We start from the raw sequence: 23,421 nt of genomic DNA, 5'->3' as shown, positions 1-23,421 counted from the left end.
GCTGACTGAGAACATTAAATGAAGCAGCATAAATAGTCGGGTCCTCTGTGATCATTCCAAACTGGGGAGGGGAGGTGCATCCCTTATAAGTTCGCCTCAGGCAGCCAAAAGTCTAGAATCTGCCCTGCTAACATCCCATAAAATGGGGGGGATGAGCTTTTGAGAAGTCTGTAAATGCCAATTTAAGAAGGTGATTCCAGTGAGTGATGAAGTCTGTTTTGTATTTTCCAGCTTTTCATACTAACAATTTTTGGGTTTTTAAAGTGAACCTAAACTGAGGATATGGATTTTTCCTTTTAAAATACTAGTTGCCTGACTCTCCTGCTGATCCTGTGTCTCTAATACTTTTAGCCACAACCCCTCAACGAGCATGCAGATCAGGTGCTCTGACTGAAGTCAGACTGGATTAGCTGCATGCTTGTTTCAGGTGTGTGTGAAAGAGATCAGCAGGACTGCCAAGCAAATGGTATTGTTTAAAAAGAAACATCCATATCCCTCTCAGTTAAAGGGACTCCGAGCTCATATAAAAAATGAAACTTGTACTCACCCGGGGCTTTCTCCAGCCCAGTGCTGGTCGGGAGGTCCCACGACGGCATCCTGGCTCCTCTCCTAGGCCCCGCTCCGGAATGGCTGACCGGCTGCAGCCCGGGCGACACTCAGCCGAGTGTCGCGCTTCTTCCGCGTATGACACGGCTGACGTCACACGCCGGCCGCCTCGCGTCATCACGGCGGCCGGTGTGAAAGTACTGCGCATGCGCGATTAAAGCGTGCATGCGCCGTACTGCCACGCCGGCCGCCGTGATGACGCGAGGCGGCCGCGTGTGACGTCAGCCGCGTCATACGCGTAAGAAGAAGCCCGACACTCGGCCGAGTGTCGCCCGGGCTGCCGTCGGACAGCCATTCCGGAGCGGGGCCTAGGAGAGGAGCCAGGATGCCGTCGTGGGACCTCCTAACCAGCACTGGGCTGGAGAAAGCCCCGGGTGAGTACAATTTTCATTTTTTAGATGAGCTCGGAGTCCCTTTAAGGTTCCCTTTAGAGCAGGAGGGTTATGCATATTATGCCAGGGGAAAAAACGCATATATAAGTAGATACTTGATCTACTTGCATAACACATGTATTGTACTGTCCACATTTGATTTCAGTGAATTTTATATAGTAAATGAAGAGAATTCTGTTCCTGGTGGGAACCATGTCTCTTGCCCACAGTTTAGGCTAAATCCTGGTGTCATTTCTTCCCTTAACTTTTTTCTTTTCTCCTCCAATCGCCGAGTCACCCCAGCCTTGCTTGTAAACACAAGTGATCAGAGGATCATGTTTCAGCTAGACAGGGAAATAAAGGAAAGAGGAGGAATATATTATAGATAAAAAGAACCCCCAGCATGCAACTGAATGGCAATGGCTATTAAAGGGCTAGTGCTCCTAAGGTATGTGATAACTCCAAACGATAACAGCAGAAAAAGTTTTGAATGCAGGATTAGCATCTTTATCAATTAATACACTCAGACCAGTTGCTGTTGAAATTTGATTTTTATGGTGACAATTCCTCTTTGAGAGGGATATTCCTATCGTTACTGTTGTATCGTGCTGCAAGTATGTAGCTTATTTCACCTCTTTGCCTCTCTTAGATCTGCAGTGCTGAAAATGAACAAAGATCCCGGCTAAGGAAGGACAGGAATGGCCAAAGCCCCAGCAATAAACACAGAAGATGAGGTGGAGATTATCGATGAATTCACGGTCCCCGGAGTACAGAAGGTTCAGCTGGAGGACAGCCAGCCACGCATCCAGTCCTTGTTCCCAGTGCAGTTCAAGGTCCTGCCACCCTTGGACAGCTTCCCCCAGGAACATGACCGAGACAGCAAGGTGCCGGACAGAATATGGGTGCAGCTCAAGGGCAAGAAAGAGGCCGTGTGCAAAGCTAAGGTACGTTAATGGTGTATATCCACTCGGGGGTGGGGTGAGCGGCATTACCTACCTTACAGGGTGCTGCTCCTCTGGCCCCCAATCTAAATGGAATCCGCCATCTTCTTCAGGGAAAACGACAGCGGCCCATTTTTAACTTCCCAGCGAAGTCACGCGCCCGCCGCAATGCATGCCGGGAGATGTAGTCCGTGGATGCAACTATGGAGATGTTCTAGCATTCATTGGCTAAATCTCCCAGCATGCATTGCGGCATGTGTGCCTGCAACTTTGCCATGAACTTGAAAATGCAGCAGCTGTGGTCTCCTCCTGCAGAACATGGCGGATTCCACATGGGCCAAGGGCCAGAGGAGCAGCACCTCATATTGATGCTTACCTGTCACCCCTGTACCCCTCCCCCTACAGCCCACTCCATTACGAGCCTTCCTTATGCACTGGAGTAGTGGAGTGTTCCAGCCAAATAATGTGCACCCAACACACCTGAAAACCACGGTCACAATCACAGTGCCTGATCCAGCTTCAGGTTGTATAAATGGTAACTGCGTGTAGAAAGCCATTAAAGGGAACCCAAGGTGAGAGGGATATGGAGGCTGCCATATTAATTTCCTTGTAAACCATGCCAGTTGTCTGGAAGCCTCTGCTGATCTTCTGGCATAAGTAGTGTCTGAGTCAAAACCTTGGAACAAGCATATGGCTAATCCATATGTTAATAAAAGCTTGTCGGATGAGCTTTTTGTACCTAGGCTTTCACAGAGGACTAGAGGACATGATCTGCGAATGGAGGATAAACGTTTCAGTCATTTATTTAGGAATGGGTACTTTACAGTAAGAGTGATTAAGATTTGGAATGCATTTCCACAGGAAGTAGTTAAGGCAAACTCTATACCTGCATTTAAAGGGGGCTTAGATGCTTTCCTTGCATTGAAAGACATCAATGGCTATAATTAATTACTTTTGGTGTATATGCAGAGCTTCTGTTTGGGTTCAAGGTGCGTTTGCAGTTTCTGGGGGGGGGGGGGCTCAGCGCACCTCTGATTGGAGGCCATTTCGGAGTCGGCCTGGTGATACGCTGATCCACCTTTTGCGCAATTTTCAATTTTACTTGGTGACGCACCCGGGCTATGCATATACATAGGTTAGGATTTAGTTAGTGTTAGGTCCCCTCCCATCAAGGATGACTTCTCCGCAGTGGGAGGGACGAGTAATTAACAAGTTGCATGCAAGCTGTTACAGGAAACCAACATCCTTCAGTGGTAGACAGGTCATGTGTATGCTCGGTGTGTATTTTATCCCACAAGTGGGGCTTGCACTCTTTTGCAGGTAGGCACTTATCTGTTTTTAAGTAGCGCTGTTCATTTCCTTGCCATGTACTAATATAATTAATTACTAGGTAATTCCTGGTGGTGTTGATCCAGGGATTTTATCTGATTGCCATCTGGAGTCGGTAAGGAATTTTTTCCCTTTTGGTGCTAATTGGACCATGCCTTGTAGGGGTTTTTGCCTTCCTCTGGATTAACAGGGATATGTGAGGGAGCAGGCTGGTGTTGTACTTTATTTTCTGGTTGAACTCGATGAACGTATGTCTTTTTTTCAACCCAAATAACTGTAACTAATCCAGAAAAAATGCTGACTCTGAGCCATAGACCCTGAACAGGCACGCAGCAGATCAGGGACTCTATGTATTAGGGCCCATTTCCACTACTGCGGCGCGATTTTGACGCGAAAACCGCGGCAACGAATCCGCTTGCGTTTTCGTTAGCGTTTGTATGCGGCTTTTCACACGGAATTTTTTTGCGGTTTGCGCTATGCGATTTTAACCGTGTCAATGCCGGCATGCATTGACATGGGATTTTAAATGAAAACACATGGAAAATCGCAAGACTAAAATGCTTGCGGTTTTCCTATTTAGTTACATTACTGATGAATCGTGTGTGTGGCGTGCGAATTCTGATGGGTCTGCCGTGCAGATTTTTTTCTGCACGACAAACCGCACAGAATTCCGCACAAGTGGAAATGGGCCCATCCACTTGTATTGTCTATGCGAATCTGCATGCAGATTCACTGTAGTGGAAACGGGCCCTTAGAGAGACACAGGGTCAGGAGGACTGCCAGGCAATTGGTATGGTTTAAAAGGAAATAAATATGGCAGCCTCTATATACCTCTCACCTTGGGTATCCTTTAACCAGCCAGTTCACTGATAACCGTCACTTATGCCAACAGATGTCCGGTGCACTATACAAAAGCCTCCAGTGGATTAAATGCACAATGTTCCCGGCTAACGTAGCCTCATATCTGCCATCCAGATGGAGGGGCTGTGTGTCACATGGTGGAGTAGAAGGCTAGCCGGGAAGATTGTGGCTTCCTGTCTGAACAGGAAATGAGTTAAATTCTCATAGGTGGTGACATAATAATAATAATAAGAAGAAAAAAAAAGGGGGTTGCAATCCTTGCATTCTAACAAAAACATTACCAGAAATGGGAATTGAATCTTCAACTTATGTTTCATACGGCGGCATCAACACTGCGTGTGCTGCGGCCTGGTACAACACACAGCATATAGTATCCAATATGCAAGCACTGAAAGCCATGACCAATGTTCTCAGTAATGGTGCCTACACATGGTACCATTTTTTTTCCCCGATTATTCTGTTATATATATTTTTCCAACATGTCCGATCGGATTTTTATAGAAAAAAAAGGGATAATTGTTAATTTTTCTTGATCGAAAAAAGATTATTTTCTATTTTAATTCGATGAGATCATTTTGGTTGAATAAACGGTTGAATGTACAGTGTATGGGCACCATTAGGCTCGGTTCGGTCTCAGCTGGACCCAGCTGTAGCCGTACCATGTATGTACTGTGTGGATATGCTGTACGACTCCCAGGGTCCGCTGCCACACCTGAGTATACGTGGCCCATTCATTGGGTGGATAGCAACGTATCCAGTTTGTACTGTTTGGGCTAGTCTGATGTAATACGGCCTGTTTGAATCTGATACGTGTAAATCGTCCCATAGATGCATCAACAAGTGATCTGCCTGGCATATCGTCTCAGTCACTGTTCTCCTACTTGTCCTACCTACTCTGTGCAGCTCTGTAATGCCCCTCCCCCTTTTTAGTATAAGAAGGTGTGGCAGCCTGGAGGCTAGCAATGCGTCCATACGGCATCAGGCCCAAGAAATGGATTCCCAATTCCAGCGGGCGACAGATTCATTTGGCACTTCCAGGACTGACTCATTTGTAGTATGTTATACAACTTTTTGTGCAGATGTATGAATAGCACATAATGTCAACAACTTTGGCCCCAGAAGAAGTGGAAGGCAAAACAATCATTGGCCGTGTGTGTGCCCCCCCCCCCCCCCCCCCTCCACTCCTGCACCCACCTGCACTCGGTGGTAGTATGTATGATCCATGCATATGATCGAAAACTTGTCATTTATTGTGGTATGCTATACAAGGAATAATCCTGGAGGTATTGCTTGCATTATGCATGCAAGGCTGCTGTGATACTGAGCATGCCTGGATACAACCCAGCTTCAGAAAGCCACGCAGCCCCGTACGTTGCTACCTGTGCTGGCCTATTTCTTGTTCTAAAGATCACAGAATTTAAGGGTGTGTACAGGTTATCCCCGGTGAACGAGCGAGATGGGGACTGTAGGTTCATTCTTAACCTTAATCTGTCCATAAATCAAACCACTGTGCCATCTCTGTCCCCTGTACCTCCTCTATGCCTCGATCTGTATCACCTCTGTTCCCCTGCCTTCAGTGTCACCCTCTGTGCCACCTCTGTTCCCCACTGTGCCATCTCTGTCCCCTGTACCTCCTCTATGCCTCCATCTGTATCACCTCTGTTCCCCTGCCTTCAGTGTCACCCTCTGTGCCACCTCTACCCCCCACTGTGCCATCTATGTCCCCTGTACCTCCTCTATGCCTCCATCTGTATCACCTCTGTTCCCCTGCCTTCAGTGTCACCCTCTGTGGCACCTCTACCCCCCCACTGTGCCATCTATGTCCCCTGTACCTCCTCTATGCCTCCATCTGTATCACCTCTGTTCCCCTGCCTTCAGTGTCACCCTCTGTGCCACCTCTACCCCCCACTGTGCCATCTCTGTCCCCTGTACCTCCTCTATGCCTCCATCTGCATCACCTCTGTTCCCCTGCCATCAGTGACCCCTCTGTGCCACCTCTACCCCCCACTGTGCCATCTATGTCCCCTGTACCTCCTCTATGCCTCCATCTGCATCACCTCTGTTCCCCTGCCATCAGTGACCCCTCTGTGCCACCTCTACCCCCACTGTCTCATCTCTGTTCCCTCAGTGTAACACGTTTAAAAAAAAAAAATGCTTCCATTGACTTGCATTAACATTGTCGTAAAAATCGCAATTGCGGCTATTTTGCAGCTATTTTAATGTAAGTCAGTGGAAGCGGTTCTTTAAAAACTAACACAACCCACAAAATACTCTCCAGTGTGACAGGGTCCTCAATCCATTTTCTCAACGACAAGATCTTTTTGGGAAAAAAAATTGGTTTACTCCTACAGTATTACATTTCAGATTTTCAGGTCGTTTGTATCGGTGGGTCGTTACTTCTGGTCAATTCCGTAATACGCTGCTGCATGCAATTCTGTGCTGCCACTAGGGCTGCACGATTTTAGGGAAAAATCGAAATTGCGATTTTTCTCTCAGAAATTGCAATTTCGATTTTTCCCCGATTTTTTTTTTTTTTTTTTTTTTTTTTTTTTTTTTTTTTTTTTTTTTTTTTTTTTTTCAAATGCTGGGGGGGGGGGGAGAGGTTGGTCCGCACTGCCCGGTCCTGTCCGTAATACTTTGCTTCTGGCCCCGCTGTGCGCGGATTGGCCAGAAGCAGTGAATATGTATGAGAGTTAATGAGCGGGGAAGGGGGGGCGGATCCACTCCAGCAAGCGGCCGGGCACATGCAGCATTACCAATCACTGGCTAGCGATTAAATGACGGCAGCGGTAGGCGGAGCTGTATGCTCTGTACAGCTCCGCCTACCACTGCCGTCATTCCATCGCTAGCCAGTGATAGGTAATGCTGTATGATGTGCCTGGCCGCTCGCTCTAGTGGATCCGCCCCCCGCTCATTAACGCTCATACATATTCACTGCTTCTAGCCCCGCTGTGCGCGGATTGGCCAGAAGCAGTGAATATGTATGAGTGTTAATGAGCGGGGGGCGGATCCACTTGAGCGAGCGGCCAGGCACATCATACAGCATTACCTATCACTGGCTAGCGATGGAATGACGGGAGTGGTAGGCGGAGCTGTACAGAGCATACAGCTCCGCCTACCGCTGCCGTCATTCCATGCTAGCCAGTGATTGGTAATGCTGTATGTGCCCGGCCGCTCGCTGGAGTGGATCCGCCCCCCCGCTCATTAACTCTCATACATATTCACTGCTTCTGGCCAATCCGCGCACAGCGGGGCCAGAAGCAAAGTATTAAACAGCAGACCGAAAAAACCGATGGTACTGACGATCAGCAGATCGTCTTGCCACGAACCGCGGTTTCGGTTTTAAACCGAAAAACCGTGCAGCCCTAGCTGCCACCTTTAAATCCTAAAACCGGCACAGTGTTACAGTGGGCAGCACTGCAGAACGCCATGCGTTGCAGTACAAAGCAAGGCGACCCGACACCCCTGTTGTGGATGAGCCCTAGGAAAGCAGAGCTGTCGCCTTTTCTATGAGCTAAGCCCAGCTTGTCTTTCCTGCTGGCTGTCACTGAGCGATTTCCCCAGGAGGAAATGCTGAACCTGTATAACAAGTGCTGCCGTTTAATTCGCTGTCAGCGATCTCAGTCACCTTGTCTAGTTATTGGTGTGTTTGGTATGCTGGGAATACACCCTCGCACTTGACAGTACGCTGTAGCATGCAGGGAACGCCTCGTATTTGTGTGTCTCAGGGTGAGTGTAATTGTGGCAGAGGTGAACAGAAATGATACTCAGCCAGATTAAAGTTCACTGAGAAAATCCAGCTGTGACACGGGATCTCCGCACAGTGTCTTCGGATCAGGCATATAGAATTCATGCCTTACTAAAACAGTGCTTGTGACCTTTAAGATTTATCACCTGCAGAATGAGAACTCTCTCATTAAGCCAGCGTTGGACCCCCCCCCCCCCCCCCCCCCAGCCCCTCAGTGACCAGGCTATTTTTTAGAATTAAGTGGTCTGCAGCTTTAATAACTTGCTGCAGAGCGATACAACTTAGTAGCCAATGGCCAGTAGGGAACGGCTGAACTGAGGGTAATGTGGAGGCTTCCATAATTTTCTTTTAAACAATGCACATTGCCTGGCTGTTCTGCTGATCCTCTAATACTTTAAGCCATAGACCCTGAACAAACATGCAGATCAGACGTTTGACTGGATTTGCTGCATGCTTGTTACAGGTGTGCGCTTCAGACACTGTCACACATGAAAGATCAGAAGGACTGCCAGGCAACTGGTATTGTTCAAAAGGAAATACATATGGCATCTGCCATATCCTTCTCACTCCAGGTGTCCTTTAAAGAGAAGCTCCGACCAAGAATTGAACTTTATCCCAATCAGTAGCTGATACCCCCTTTTACATGAGAAATCTATTCCTTTTCACAAACAGACCACCAGGGGGCGTTGTATGACTGATATTGTGGTGAAACCCCTTCCACAAGAAACTCCGAGGACCGTGATACTCCTGGCAGTTTCCTGTCTGTGAACCTTGTTGCATTGTGGGAAATAGCTGTTTACAGCTTTTTCCAACTGCCAAAAAAGCATTAAGCAGCTACATCACCTCCCAACAGTAAAAATGTCACCATGTAATGTCAGAATGTAAATCAGGGATTTAAAAGATTTTACAATGGGCAACACTGACTAAATCATTTATACATAATTATTGTAAAAATGAAGCACCTTTTTTATTACATTACTAGTAGACCTAAGCCTGTATAAAAACGGGCTCTAGGTCTGTGTTTCTGGGCATGCCCGCCATGCACACGCGTGCCTGCTCACCCGCCGCGCATCCGGCCACCTGCTCACACGCCGCCCGCTCGACTCCCTGGCCCCGTCCCCCGGTCTCTGGGTCCGTGCTGCGCACATGTGCAGTGGCCAAAAGCACGGACAACGCTACACAGAGACAGGAGGCACGGACACGGGTTTTATTATAGAGGATTTTCACTGGAGTTCCTCTTTAAAGCTTCCTGTGTAGCATACACAGACGCGCTTGGCCCAGACTGAGATCTGCATTTGCCATATACTCCTACCCCATTGCCTGATGAAGCAGGGTCATACCTGCGAAACGCATTGCAAAGAACCTTGGAGTGTATCAATACATTTTTTAGGTTTTAAACATTAGTACAGTTTTGTGCCTACTTGGAGGAGGTAAGTCCACCACTGCCTCCTTATGTTTTAAAAGTAGCGGTAGGGAATAAGGAGAAAAACTTGTTATATTGGTATGAGGCTGATGACATTTAATGCCAAAACTCTTTCTCAGCCTATGTAGCTAAACTTGTGAACTCAGAATTTGATGCCTCTGTGACAGTCCAACTCCCTGGTCTGTGAGCATGGTGTAAACAAGGATTCTTATCTCCGCTAACAACCTCCCACCCCATTTAGATGTTCTGTTTCACTTAAAGCGGATCCGAGATGAAAAAATAACTAAAGCAAGAAACTTGTCTATATATCTTATCTAAAGTTTAGATGGTTTTCACAGTAAATCCAGCTACAAACCGCTTCAACAGTAAATGATTATTTCTTCCTGTGATACATGAGTGCGGCCATGTTTTGCTTGTCACCACACACACGGGCAAAGCTGCTCTGTATCTCCACCCCTCAGCCTGTGAACTCCACTCCCCTCTCCACCCCCTTGCTTCTGAAATCACTGTACACAGTATATAGGAGAGGAGTAGAAGTATATATAAAGTAGTATGGGGAGAGCAGTGGTATATAGCAGATTATATAGTATATTTGCTCCCCAGTATAGATTGTTTAGTTGGCCCCAGTCAGTATAGCTAGTATAGTTGCCCCCCAGTATAGATTGTTTAGTTGGCCCCAGTCAATATAGCTAGTATAGTTTCCCCAGCATAGCTAGTATAGTTTCCCCAGCATAGCTAGTATAGTTGCCCCCCAGTATAGATTGTTGGCCCCAGTCAGTATAGCGAGTATAGTTGCACCCCAGTGTAGCTGGCCCCAGTATAGTTGCCCTAGTCAGTATACCTAGTATAGTTTCCCCAATATAGCTAGAATAGTTGCCCCAGTCAGTCTAGTCTATATTAGTTGCCCCGGTCAGTATAGTATATAGTATGGTCGTGTCCCCTGTGTCTTACCTTTGGCGGGCGCTCCCCCTGTAACTGTCTCCTTCTGCCGCTACTCAGACCGCATGTCAGAGCAACCCGCTGCGCCGCTATGACAGGACAGCGGGTCGCCTATCAGCGCGCATACAGGCAGTCTTCCTGTATACACCCTGATGAGCGACCCGCTGTCCTGTCGTAGCGGCGCAGCGGGTCGCCCTGACATGCGGTCTGAGTAGCGGCGGAAGGAGACAGTTACAGGAGAATCGTCCGCCTGCCTAGCTGCCAGTGCAAGCTGCCCATGGCCCCCCCTCACACTGACAAGAGGCTTCCTGCCTCCGCTCCAGCCCCACTGTGCACCTCCACCAATCAGCGCGCAGTGGGGCAGGCAAATGAAAATAAGATGTGCCTCCTCATCAGGCTCAGCTCCCATGATTAATTGCAGCATGGGACTGAATGCTGAGGCGTTGGGGGCGGGGCTCCCATAGTTTATTAACCTATTAATATAATAAAATAAGCATTTGGAGGGAAGAATGCCCCAGAAACTAAATGTAAGGGGCACAAAAATGAAAACAGCCAAAGTTTGTCTCGATCCACTTTAACCACTTGAGGACCGTGGGCTTTAACCCCCTTAAAGAGGAACTCCAGTGAAAATAATGTAGTAAAAAAAGTGCTTCATTTTTTACCATAATTATGTATAAATGATTTAGTCAGTGTTTGCTCATTGTAAAATCTTTCCTCTCCCAGATTAACATTCTGACATTTATTACATGGTGACATTGTTACTGTGGGCAGGTTATTTAGCTGTTTCTAGCTGCTCTGTCTGTTACAGACAGCTAATAACAGCTATTTCCTGTCTCTGAACATTGTTACATTGTGGCAGTTTGCCAGCAGTACCGCGGTATTCAGAGCCTCTTGTGGGAGGGGTTTCAGCACAAAATCAGTCACACAGCGCCCCCTGATGGTCTGTTTGTGAAAATCATTGTCTTTCTCATGTAAAATGGGGTATCAGCTACTGATTGGGAAAAAGTTCAATTCTTGGTTGGAGTTTCTCTTTAAGGACCAGGCACTTTTTTTCCATTCAGACCACTGCAGCTTTCACGGTTTATTGCTCGCTCATACAACCTACCACCTAAATGAATTTTGGCTCCTTTTCTTATCACTAATAAAGCTTTCTTTTGGTGCTATTTGATTGCTGCTGCGATTTTTACTTTTTATTATATTCATCAAAAAAGACATGAATTTTGTCAAAAAAAAGATTTTTTTTTACTTTCTGTGCTGACATTTTTCAAATAAAGTAAAATTTCTGTATACATGCAGCGCGAAAAATGTGGACAAACATGTTTTTGATTAAAAAAAAAACCCATTCAGTGTATATTTAATGGTTTGGGTAAAAGTTATAGCGTTTACAAACTATGGTGCAAAAAGTGAATTTTCCCATTTTCAAGCATCTATGACTTTTCTGACCCCCTGTCATGTTTCATGAGGGGCTAGAATTCCAGGATAGTATACCCCCCAAATGACCCCATTTTGGAAAGAAGACATCCCAAAGTATTCACTGAGAGGCATAGTGAGTTCATAGAAGATATTATTTTTTGTCACAAGTAAGCGGAAAATGACACTTTGTGACAAAAAAAAAAAAAAAAATGTTTCCATTTCTTCTAACTTGCGACAAAAAATAAATAAAATCTGCCACGGACTCACCATGCCCCTCTCTGAATACCTTGAAGCGTCTACTTTCCAAAATGGGGTCATTTGTGGGGTGTGTTTACTGTCCTCGCATTTTGGGGGGTGCTAATTTGTAAGCACCCCTGTAAAGCCTAAAGGTGCTCATTGGACTTTGGGCCCCTTAGCGCAGTTAGGCTGCAAAAAAGTGCCACACATGTGGTATTGCCGTACTCAGTAGAAGTAGTATAATGTGTTTTGGTTTGTATTTTTACACATACCGATGCTGGGTGGGAGAAATCTCTCTGTAAATGACAATTGTTTAATTTTTTTTACACACAATTGTCCATTTACAGAGATCTTTCTCCAACTCAGCATGGGTATGTGTAAAAATACACCCCAAAACACATTATACTACTTCTCCTGATTACGGCGATACCACATGTGTGGCGCTTTTTTGCACTAAGGGGCCCAAAGTCCAATGAGTACCTTTAGGATTTCACAGGTCATTTTGAGAAATTTTGTTTCAAGACTACTCCTCACGGTTTAGGGCCCCTAAAATGCCAGGGCAGTATAGGAACCCCACAAATGACCCCATTCTAGAAAGAAGACACCCCAAGGTATTCCGTAAGGAGTATGGTGAGTTCATAAAAGATTTTATTTTTTGTCACAAGTTAGCGGAAAATGACACTTTGTGAAAAAAAAAACTATTAAAATCAATTTCCGCTAACTTGTGACAAAAAAATAAAAACTTCTATTACTATACTGCCCTGGCATTTTAGGGGCCCTAAACCGTGAGGAGTAGTCTTGAAACCAAATGTTGCAAAATGACCTGTTAGTGAAAAATGACACTTTGTGAAAAAAAAACAATAAAAATCAATTTCCGCTAACTTTTGACAAAAAATAAAATCTTCTATGAACTCGTCATACACCTAACAGAATACCTTGGGGTGTCTTTTTTCTAAAATGGGGTCACTTGTGGGGTTCCTATACCGCCCTGGCATTTTACAGGCCCAAAACCGTGAGTAGTCTGGAAACCAAATGTCTCAAAATGACTGTTCAGGGGTATAAGCATCTGCAAATTTTGATGACAGGTGGTCTATGTGGGGGCGAATTTTGTGGAACCGGTCATAAGCAGGGTAGCCTTTTAGATGACAGGTTGTATTGGGCCTGATCTGATGGATAGGAGTGCTAGGGGGGTGACAGGATGTGATTGATGGGTGTCTCAGGGGGTGGTTAGAGGGGAAAATAGATGCAATCGATGCACTGGGGAGGTGATCGGAAGGGGGTCTGAGGGGGATCTGAGGGTTTGGCCAAGTGATCAGGAGCCCACACGGGGCAAATTAGGGCCTGATCTGATGGGTAGGTGTGCTAGGGGGTGACAGGAGGTGATTGATGGGTGTCTCAAGGTGTGATTAGAGGGGGGAATAGATGCAAGCAATGCACTGGCGAGGTGATCAGGGCTGGGGTCTGAGGGCGTTCTGAGGGTGTGGGCGGGTGATTGAGTGCCCTAGGGGCAGATAGGGGTCTAATCTGATAGGTAGCAGTGACAGGGGGTGATTGATGGGTAATTAGTGGGTGTTTAGGGTAGAGAATAGATGTAAACACTGCACTTGGGAGGTGATCGGACGTCGGATCTGCGGGCAATCTATTGGTGTGGGTGGGTGATCAGATTGCCCGCAAGGGGCAGGTTAGGGGCTGATTGATGGGTGGCAGTGACAGGGGGTGAGTGATGGGTGGCAGTGACAGGGGGTGATTGATGGGTGATTGATAGGTGATTGATAGGTGATTTACAGGTGATTGACAGGTAATCAGTGGGTTATTACAGGGGTGAACAAATGTAAATATTGCACTGGCGAATTGATAAGGGGGGGGGGGGGGGGGGTCTGAGGGCAATCTGAGCGTGTAGGCGGGTGATTGGGTGCCCGCAAGGGGCAGATTAGGGTCTGATCTGATGGGTAACAGTGACAGGTGGTGATAGGGGGTGATTGATGGGTGATTGATGGGTAATTAGTGGGTGTTTAGGGTAGAGAATAGATGTAAACACTGCACTTGGGAGGTGATCGGACGTCGGATCTGCGGGCGATCTATTGGTGTGGGTGGGTAATCAGATTGCCCGCAAGGGGCAGGTTAGGGGCTGATTGATGGGTGCCAGTGACAGGGGGTGATTGATGGGTGGCAGTGACGGGGTGATTGATGGGTGATTGATAGGTGATTGACAGGTAATCAGTGGGTTATTACAGGGAAGAACAGATGTAAATATTGCACTGGCGAATTGATAAGGGGGGGGTCTGAGGGCAATCTGAGCGTGTAGGCGGGTGATTGGGTGCCCGCAAGGGGCAGATTAGGGTCTGATCTGATGGGTAACAGTGACAGGTGGTGATAGGGGGTGATTGATGGGTGATTGATGGGTAATTAGTGGGTGTTTAGGGTAGAGAATAGATGTAAACACTGCACTTGGGAGGTGATCTATTGGTGTGGGTGGGTGATCCGATTGCCCGCAAGGGGCAGGTTAGGGGCTGATTGATGGGTGGCAGTGACAGGGGGTGATTGATGGGTGATTGATGGGTGATTGACAGGAGATCAGGGGGGATAGATGCATACAGTACACAGGGGGGGGGGGGTCTGGGGAGAATCTGAGGGGTGGGGGGTGATCAGGAGGGAGCAGGGGGCAGGGAGGGGGATAAAAAAAAATAGCGTTGACAGATAGTGACAGGAAGTGATTGATGGGTGATTAGGGGGGTGATTGGGTGCAAACAGTGGTCTGGGGGGTGGGCGGGGGGGGTCCTGAGGGGTGCTGTGGGCGATCAGGGGGGGGGGGGGGAAATCGGTGTGCTTGGGTGCAGACTAGGGTGGCTGCAGCCTGCCCTGGTGGTCCCTCCGACACTGGGACCACCAGGGCAGGAGGCAGCCTGTATAATACACTTTGTATGCATTACAAAGTGTATTATACACTTTGTATGCGGCGATCGTGGGATTAACATCCCGCCGGCACTTCCGTATGGGCGGCGGGATGTTGCGGCGGGTGTACGGAGACAGGCGCCGGCGGAGGATCGCGTCACGGATGACGCGATCGCTCCGCCCATGCCCCTACAAGGACCGCCGCCTCTCGTACATGCGGCGGTCCTTGCGGGGTCCACTTCCCGGCCGCCTCTGTGCGTTAGGCGGTCGGGAAGTGGTTAAGGCATCTTAATGACATGTATTTATGCTTGAAAAAAAAATCTATATCCCCTTTTGATGTTACATGTATAAAGCTGTCTGTACCATCAGCCTGCAAGTAAGCCCGAGGAAGGCTGCAAAGCCGAAAGCTTGCTTATTCTTATTCTTTTTAGTTAGCCAATAAATGGTATCATCCTGATTTAAAACTTCTATGTTTTAAAAGTTGTATCTATTTTTACTCTTTTGGCCCCTCTGTTCAACTTGTAGTATTCTACATCTTGTTTATTTGTGATGCACTGCGCCTGCTATCGCACACAATCCAATGGTATTATTTTATTACTGTAATACTGGTTTGTAAATGTGGGCAATCACAACACACATAAACTGTATAGCAGTATATCGATAAAATGTTCCAGTGTCGAGTTGAATGCATTAAATTATTCAGGATACTCAGTTACGTTAATCATCCTGGTTTCAGCATTAGAAGCCCTTCCTACAGCTATATATTGCTGGATATTGGTATGTAGACCCACCCTCCCACTAATGCTTTGCCTAGGCTTTTAACTATGCAGAATTCTTCTCCAATCCCCCCCCCCCCCAAGCATTATGGAAGACCAGATATAGATGAGGTATATTTTGTACTGGCTGTAGAACTCTCAGTATATGAACATTCTGCAGAGATCACCTGCCAGTACTAAAGATGTCGCCACCTGTGAAAAATTTTAGAAAGTAAAGGTATATGGGCAAAGTGGCCAAGAAACGGGTCTCTCTCTGATCAGAGAGAGAGATCTGGTGCCTGCCCATACAACACAGGCTGTCTGGACCCGGCCTAGTGACAACGATCCCTGCTGCTACCACAACTTCCACTGCTGTCACCTACTTGTTTGCCATCGCACTGATGTGGTTGCTTGTGTGACTACACGCGCCTGGTGCTACATAGGTGCCCAGGCAGGCGGGGCGTTCCTTGGTCATTGCGTTATCGAACGTTATTACCAGTGGGCATGCAATCAAGCACTTTTGACCACAATCTTTCCAGCATGTCTGACTGACGCATTCGACCGGTTTCAGCCAGAAATGGTTGAATCTGACAGTCGCTCAGGCTGCAGAATCCGTACATGTATCAGGTGTACCTTAAAGAGAACCTGTACTGAGTAAAATTATTTAAAATAAACACATGAGGTAACTTCAAATGAACATTACATAGTTAACTTGCCATCAGTTCCTCTCAGAAGCTCACCATTTTCTTCTGAAAATGATCCCTTCCAGTTCTGACATTTTGTCAGAACTGAAATATATCAGTTGCTGTCAGTTACAGCTGAGAGGAGAACTGATATGTCCATGTTTCCCTATGGCTCAAGTGGGCGATGTTACAGTTTAACTGTGTGCTGACCAGAAAGCTGTTATGGTGTAATTTTCAAAATGGAGGACGGAGAATTCCATTGATCACAGTGGACAAACAGGACGCAGGAGAGGAGAAAGAGATTGAGGAGTAGTCTACACAGGAACTAAGTATGACTTGTGTATGCTTATTTTGACTTTTAATTTTCAGTTCAGGTTTTCTTTAAATCAGGGAGAGGAAAGATTTTACAATGGGCAAATACTGATTACATAAATTATAAATGAATATTGTAAAAAAAATAAGCAATTGTATTCATGATGTTATTTTGACTACAGTTCCCCTGCTAGTCAAGTCCTGCTAGGCAGGTTTAGTGTCAGGAGGCCAGGAATGGAGACAGGTGTAACCAGCAGATTCGCTGATCTATCATTAAAGATTATGTGCGCAGTTCGGAAATCCCAGACCAGATAGGAGGAAGTTTGTTTGAGCAGAGTCACCGCCATACAGGAAGCTTTTGTGCTTTAGCCGTGGGACAGAGGGAAGTGTGGGGAAAAAGGGAAAACCCGCAAGACAAGTCATCCTCAGCGTGAGAATTTCATTTCCTATCAGGGCCAGTAACCGGCTGTCAGGAGAGGAGGAGGCGGCTTATGGAGGAAGGATCCTGGTTTCCTATTGCCTTGTTCCCCCCCCTCCTTTCCCTTACCAGTGCAAAGAAGTTTATAATCCCAGACCTATTCATGTGTGTACCTATCGCCAACCTTATACCCTGAGCTGTACCTAACTGGTACCACCCCATATGTCTACATCTCAGGGCCCTTTCACACCAAGGCGGTACAGAATTTTTACCACGCCCCACCACCGTGCAGTGAAAGTCTGGAAGTGCTGCATCTCCGCCGCAGGTCAAGAACTACGTTGGTGCTGCGTCGAGTTGTGGCGAGCTACGTCGGCCCGGAAGTGATGTTAGTCTATGCCGACGCACAGATGTATAAAAAATTACCGGCGGCGCGCATGCACGGAAGTGTATTTAAACAATCCCCGAAGCAGGAAGTGACGGCAAGCGCGAGTCAGACGCCTGTCACTTCCTGCTTGGCTGGTGGCCAGACAGGGAACACCGCGCAATAGCTGTTCCCTGAAGGCCTGTTTTTGATGGTGCGATGTGCTGTGTCGGCACGACTCGCCGCAGGCAGTGCCTTGTTAAAAACTGTGCTGCCATAGGCGCCAATTACCACGATTCGCGGCTATAAACGGTAATTTAGGCACTCAAGGTTTATAGCCGGTATTTAGCCGTTTCTAGGTGCTAATCGTCAGTTTTTCTGGTTACTTAAAGAGAACCTGTACTGAGTAAAAATATTTAAAATAAACACATGAGGTAACTTTAAATGAACATTGCATAGTTACCTTGCCATCAGTTCCTCTCAGAAGCTCACCATTTTCTTCTGACAATAATCCCTTCCAGTTCTGACAATATTTTGTCAGATCTGAAATATATCAGTTGCTGTCAGTAAAATATCAGTTGATGTCAGTTATAGCTGAGAGGAAAACTGATGTACCAGGTAATGTCCATGTTTCCCTATGGCTCAACTGGGCGATGTTACAGTTTAACTGTGCTAACCAGAAAGCTTTTATGGGTAATGGCCATTTTCAAAATGGAGGACGGAAAATTCCCTTGATCACAATGAACAAACAGGACGCAGGACAGGAGAAAGACACTGAGGAGTAGACTACATGGAAGGTAAGTATGACTTGTGTATGCTTATTTTGACTTTTAATTTTCAGTTCAGGTTTTCTTTAAGGCACCAGGGGTGCTCTTCAAGCTTATTCACAAGTGATTACTCGTGATTCAAATGAGGTGTAATTACAGCAGGTGTGCGGCGGGCAATGAAAGGGTTATTTTCCCAGAATTACGCCGTCCGCCCTGCGTCCTGAGAGTCCGCGCTGTTAGGAGGAAGCCGGAAGGAGGAAGTGGCGGCAGCGAGGCTTGGAACACGAGCCGTCTAATAGCACGGACTCTCAGGACGCAGGGCGGACGGCGGAATTATGGGTAAATAACCCTTTCATTGCCCGCCGTACACCTGCTGTAATTACACCTCATTTGAATCATGAGTAATCACTCGTGATTAAAAAGAAACTCTGACCAAGAATTGAACGTTATCCCAATCAGTAACTGATACCCCCCTTTTACATGAGAAATCTATTCCTTTTCACAAACAGACCATCAGGGTGCACTGTATGGCTGGTATTGTGGTGAAACCCCTCCCACAAGATACTCTGAGGACCGTGGTACTCCTGGCAGTTTCCTGTCTGGGAACCTTGCTGCATTGTGGGAAATAGCGGTTTCCAACTGCCAAAAAAGCATGCAGCAGCTACATCAACTGCCAACAGTAAAAATGTCACCATGTAATAAATATCAGAATGTAAATCGGGGATTTAAAAAATTTGACAATGGGCAAACACTGACTAAATCATTTATACATAATTATTGTAAAAATGAAGCACTTTTTTATTTATTTTCGCTGGAGTTCCTCTTTAAGCTCGGAGAGCACCCCTGTTTAGGGAATTTTAGTGACAAGGGACAACAGTACTTGTACAAGCTTCTCAAATGAGAATATGATCGAGCATGAGTATGTAGCTTATCTCATTTCCTCCCTGTTCAAATCTAAAATAACTTTATGTTAAGCTATTTGTATATGCATTGTTGTTATATTGTGTTCAGGTTTTAGATACTGTTCGCTTAGTGGAGTTTTTCTTTTTTTTTTTTTTTTTTTTAATGAGGAACTGAAGTACAAATAATGTAATTAATAAAATCACTTACAATATTCATTTATAAATTTAGTCTCCCTGATTTACGTTCTGAAATTTATCACAGGTGGCCACATCTTAAGTCCCGTCCTGTCAGGTGCAGCTCTGTAGAATGTTTGTTCTGAGAATTCCTAATAATCCTAACATTTGTTTAGCACTTTTCTCCTGGTGTACTCAAAGCGCTCAAGAGCTGCGGCCACTAAGGGGCTCAAGGGGCCCACCCTACAGTTGTTAGTAAGTCTTGCCCAAGGACTCCTTACTGAATAGGTACTGACCCTAGCCAGGATTCGAACTCTGGTTAACCAGTACACTATCCAGCCACTATAGTGCCTGGTCTCCCAGAGTGTTCTGGGAGGAGAGCATAGCTAAACAGCCTAGGCTGAGCATCCAGGGCCGTGGCAAGAGAGGCTCCAGCCTCAGGGCGCAGTGTAGGAGGGGGCACACAACTCACTCGGCTCTCATTCCCCTATTATGTTTGAAGCAGAGAGAAATAAGAAAAGGGGATACATGGCACTGACTGCAAGCCAGATAACTAGAGATTAAGGTGTTGGGGGACCTGGGGCGCCTCTTAGTCTAATAGCAATCAGTGTGTGACGGCTAGGGTGGGAGGGATGGAGGGGCGCTCTTTGGTGTCTCAGCCTTGGGTGTTGGAGGACCTTTTCTCGGCTCTGTGAGCATTTATGTGGGAGGGTGACACTACCTATTATATAGCTGTAGGAAGAGTTTCTGATGCTGAAACCAGGAACATTACCATAAAAGTGGATATCCTGAAAAATACTGCATGCTACTATATGTCACTACAGAGCCCCTTTAAGTGACCCTTCCACATGTCTGCCTACATCTTGGTAACTACTTCTTCTCTCTGTTACAGGAGTACATCAAAGGCTCTAGCGAGCCAGAAATTGAGGCCCAGGAGTCCTACCCAAAGGAGATGCACTGCATTTTCACCGGAGCCTTCAGTATCTTCCTCGACCACCTCATCAGTGACACTAGTGCTACCATCACCGTGTTGGAAATTGGACTCTTGGGCATTAAGGGAAGGAGGGAATCCTTCGCAATGGCTCAGAGCAAAGTGCAACATTTGGTCAAAATTTTTACTGACAATGGAAGCCTTCCGCCCAATAAAGAACCTCAGGTGAAACGAGATTTTAAAGTTTTCGTTGAGGGTCATGCCGATAAGTACACCATGGATTTGTTGTTGCTGCCCAGCACGTTGAAGGAGGAACTTTTAAATTTAACCGTGAATGACCAATTCCCATCTGCACAGGATGACTGTGACTTTGAGGTCACCACTGCTAACGCTCAAGCTAGTTCTCATTCTAAGGAAGCGGAGGACAGGACTAATGTCACACACCAGTAGCAGAACTAATGTGTCTGCTAGACTCTGTACTTCCTGGTGACAGTTCAAAACCTACCAGTTCCTGCACCCAACAACAGGAGAGATTGAAAAGTAAAAGGAGAGGTTCGGAGAAGGAAAGTGCATGTAGGAAAAAGCCATTTTCCTTGGAGGAAATCCAAACAGACGGCATGGCCCCCAAGAGTCCCAACAGTTCCAGCATCCCCATTATTGACTTAATTTCAAGTGGCAAGGAAGAACCAGAGGTCATCGTCTTGGAGGAGGAACCCATGAGTAAGGAAATGGAGTACAAAATTCTGGTGAACTTTTTTAAGTCTATGGGTTATCACCAGGATTTGGTTGAGGAGGTCATCGTCAACCTCGGACAAACACAGGAACCCATGAAGCTTTTTGAGGAAATTAAAAAACGCAGTGATCATTTACCCGTTTCCTCCAACTCTCAGAAGGACACCCCTGAGGGGAGTCGTGACTCAGAAGCCAGTTGCATGTCCAAAACTGTAGCTCCTCCTAAGCCAGAAGTGGACGTGGCACCAGTCATGATCCTAGGCCCTTCTGAGAAGAGACTTCTTCCAGAGTTATCTTTGAAGACCCCCAGCCAAGAAAGTACCTCTGAAAGAGTGGACTCTGAAAAAAATATGTTAAAAAGTTGTAGTTTTGTAGCAAGAGGTGCATCGAGCCCACCCACCGCAAAACGTGTTTTTGGTTCTGGCAACCCCCAACCTTCAAACCAACCTGATGTCATATTTATAGAGAAGATCCCCATCACATCCAACCATAAGAACAATCCGGTATTTCCCTCATCAAGTGCTGGCAAAAGTACACTGCTTGGGAGCCAGGCATGCTTTAGACCAACTGCGAGGTATCCAGCTGTCCCGTCGTCAAGTTCAGAGAAGCGATCGGCATATGGCAGCCAGGCATGCCCTGAGCCACCGGCAGAGAAGCGTTTGCCTTTTTGGAACCATGCATGCCCTGAACTGCCTGTAACTGGGGTTCAAAGGTTTTTAAACTCCATTAAAATTCCCTACAAGCTTGAACTGAGAAACGAACCCGGCACATAATTATTGATGGGAGTAACGTGGCAATGAGGTAAGTGCGCACCTTGTTTCCATGCCAGTATTAGCATGCATAAAACGCTGTATAGTTTTCTTATGCCCATCAGCTCCTCCAACACTATCACAAAGTAAATGGCCCACATTTACAAAAAGAGCGGTAGCTCTTTGCATACCTCGGAATGCTGGTGATGTGGCCAGTGGGAACTTGAAAAAGGCCTTGTGGCCGAAACATTGTGTGTTTTCTGCTACTATGGTGCTAATAAAGCCACTGCTATAATTGCAAAATCCAGGTAGAGACCCAGCTATCCTTTTTTTTGATGCGGCCAGTGTGCCCAGTTTAAAACTCCCTCGCATCCGGTTATTTGGACTACGCTGATTTTCTTCCTCCATCTTTTGTGGACTGCATTTGTTTCCCCATCTCCTTTTGGGCAGGTGAGGGAGGTATAGCCAAGGCTCAGGCTCCTACCTCTAGCCAAGGAGTGGATGTTAAAGAAAAACCGTGACCAAGAATTGAACTTCATCCCAATCAGTAGCTGATACTCCCTTTCCCATGAGAAATCTATTCCTTTTCTCAAACGGATCATCAGGGGGGTCTGTATGGCTAATCTTGTGGTGAAACCCCTCCCACAAATGTCAGCGCCTCACAGCACTGAGGTCTTGACATATCACTGTGGGAGCCTTGTTGCATTGTGGGAAATATCAGCTGTTTCCAACTGCCAAAAAAGCAAGCAGCATCTCCTTCCAGTGACATCACCTGCCTGCAGAACAAATGTCACCATGTGATAAATGTCAGAATGTAAATCAGGGAGAGGAAAGTTTTTACAATGGGCAAACACTGACTAAATCATTTATACATAATTATTGTAAAAATTAAGAACTTTTTTTTATTACATCATTTTTACTTGAGTTCCTCTTTAAGCACCTCTTCTACACTATGCAGGGCCGGATTACTGACCAGGCAACAAAAGCAGTCGCTTGGGGCCCCATTCAGAGTCAAAGGGGCCCCATCAGCACATAAACCAGCCCTCGCCATCCTGTCAGCGGTGGCTGGATGGTATAATGGTTAAAGGGACTCTGAACAGTGCAGTAATTATGGAAAGATGCATATCATTTTAAAGCTCTCTTTCTCCTCTTTCCAATGATATATAAACGGCCACCCTATGCCTTTTCGTTTTCGCTATTTTCGCAATCGAAATCGCGGCCACAGGACGACTTTTCTCCAAAGTCGGCAGCTCGATTCAGCACAATGCAATGAAATATAAGGAACCCAGGGGGATATAATTTCAAACATCATGCTGGTAGGTGTGAGGATGTAATTAATTAGTTGTGGGTATGCTTAAAGACATACCCACAGGCACTGATCGGAGTCCCATTAAGGGCTCTGCCTCTGACACAGGAGACCAGGGTTCGAATCTCGGCTCTGCCTGTTCAGTAAGCCAGCACCTATTCAGTAGGAGACCTTAGGCAAGTCTCTCTAACACTGCTACTGCCTATAGGGCGCGTCCTAGTGGTTGCAGCTCTGGCGCTTTGAGTCCGCCAGGAGAAAAGCGCGATATAAATGTTATTTTTCTTGTCAAATGATGCCGTGCGCTGCTGATTGTCTTCAGAGCCAGGCTCTCCTCCTAGGTCCCCCTCCTGCTACTGTGCGCTCTGCCGCTGCCCACTCCGCCCTCCCTTCCCACAGAGAACCACAGCTGCAGCAAGAATGATAGCAGCAGATGGCAAACGCTCACTCACCTATCCATGATCCAAGCGATAGAGATCCCATCATCTGAAACCCATCTGTCTCTTCTACAGTGCAGCCGCTCGCTCTGAACTTCCTGATTCTCAGATCAGACAGGAAGTAGGAAGTAGTAATA

At 46.5% G+C, this 23,421-nt stretch overlaps 1 pseudogene; it reads left to right on the top strand.

Annotated features, from left to right (window-relative positions):
- LOC137538504 (NEDD4-binding protein 1-like) overlaps positions 1 to 23,421 on the top strand; it is a 136,732-nt pseudogene that overhangs the window by 38,495 nt on the left and 74,816 nt on the right.

Source organism: Hyperolius riggenbachi, chromosome 11, assembly GCF_040937935.1.
Source record: "Hyperolius riggenbachi isolate aHypRig1 chromosome 11, aHypRig1.pri, whole genome shotgun sequence".
NCBI classification, from domain to species: domain Eukaryota; kingdom Metazoa; phylum Chordata; class Amphibia; order Anura; family Hyperoliidae; genus Hyperolius; species Hyperolius riggenbachi.
This window is presented reverse-complemented; position numbering and strand designations above follow the sequence as displayed.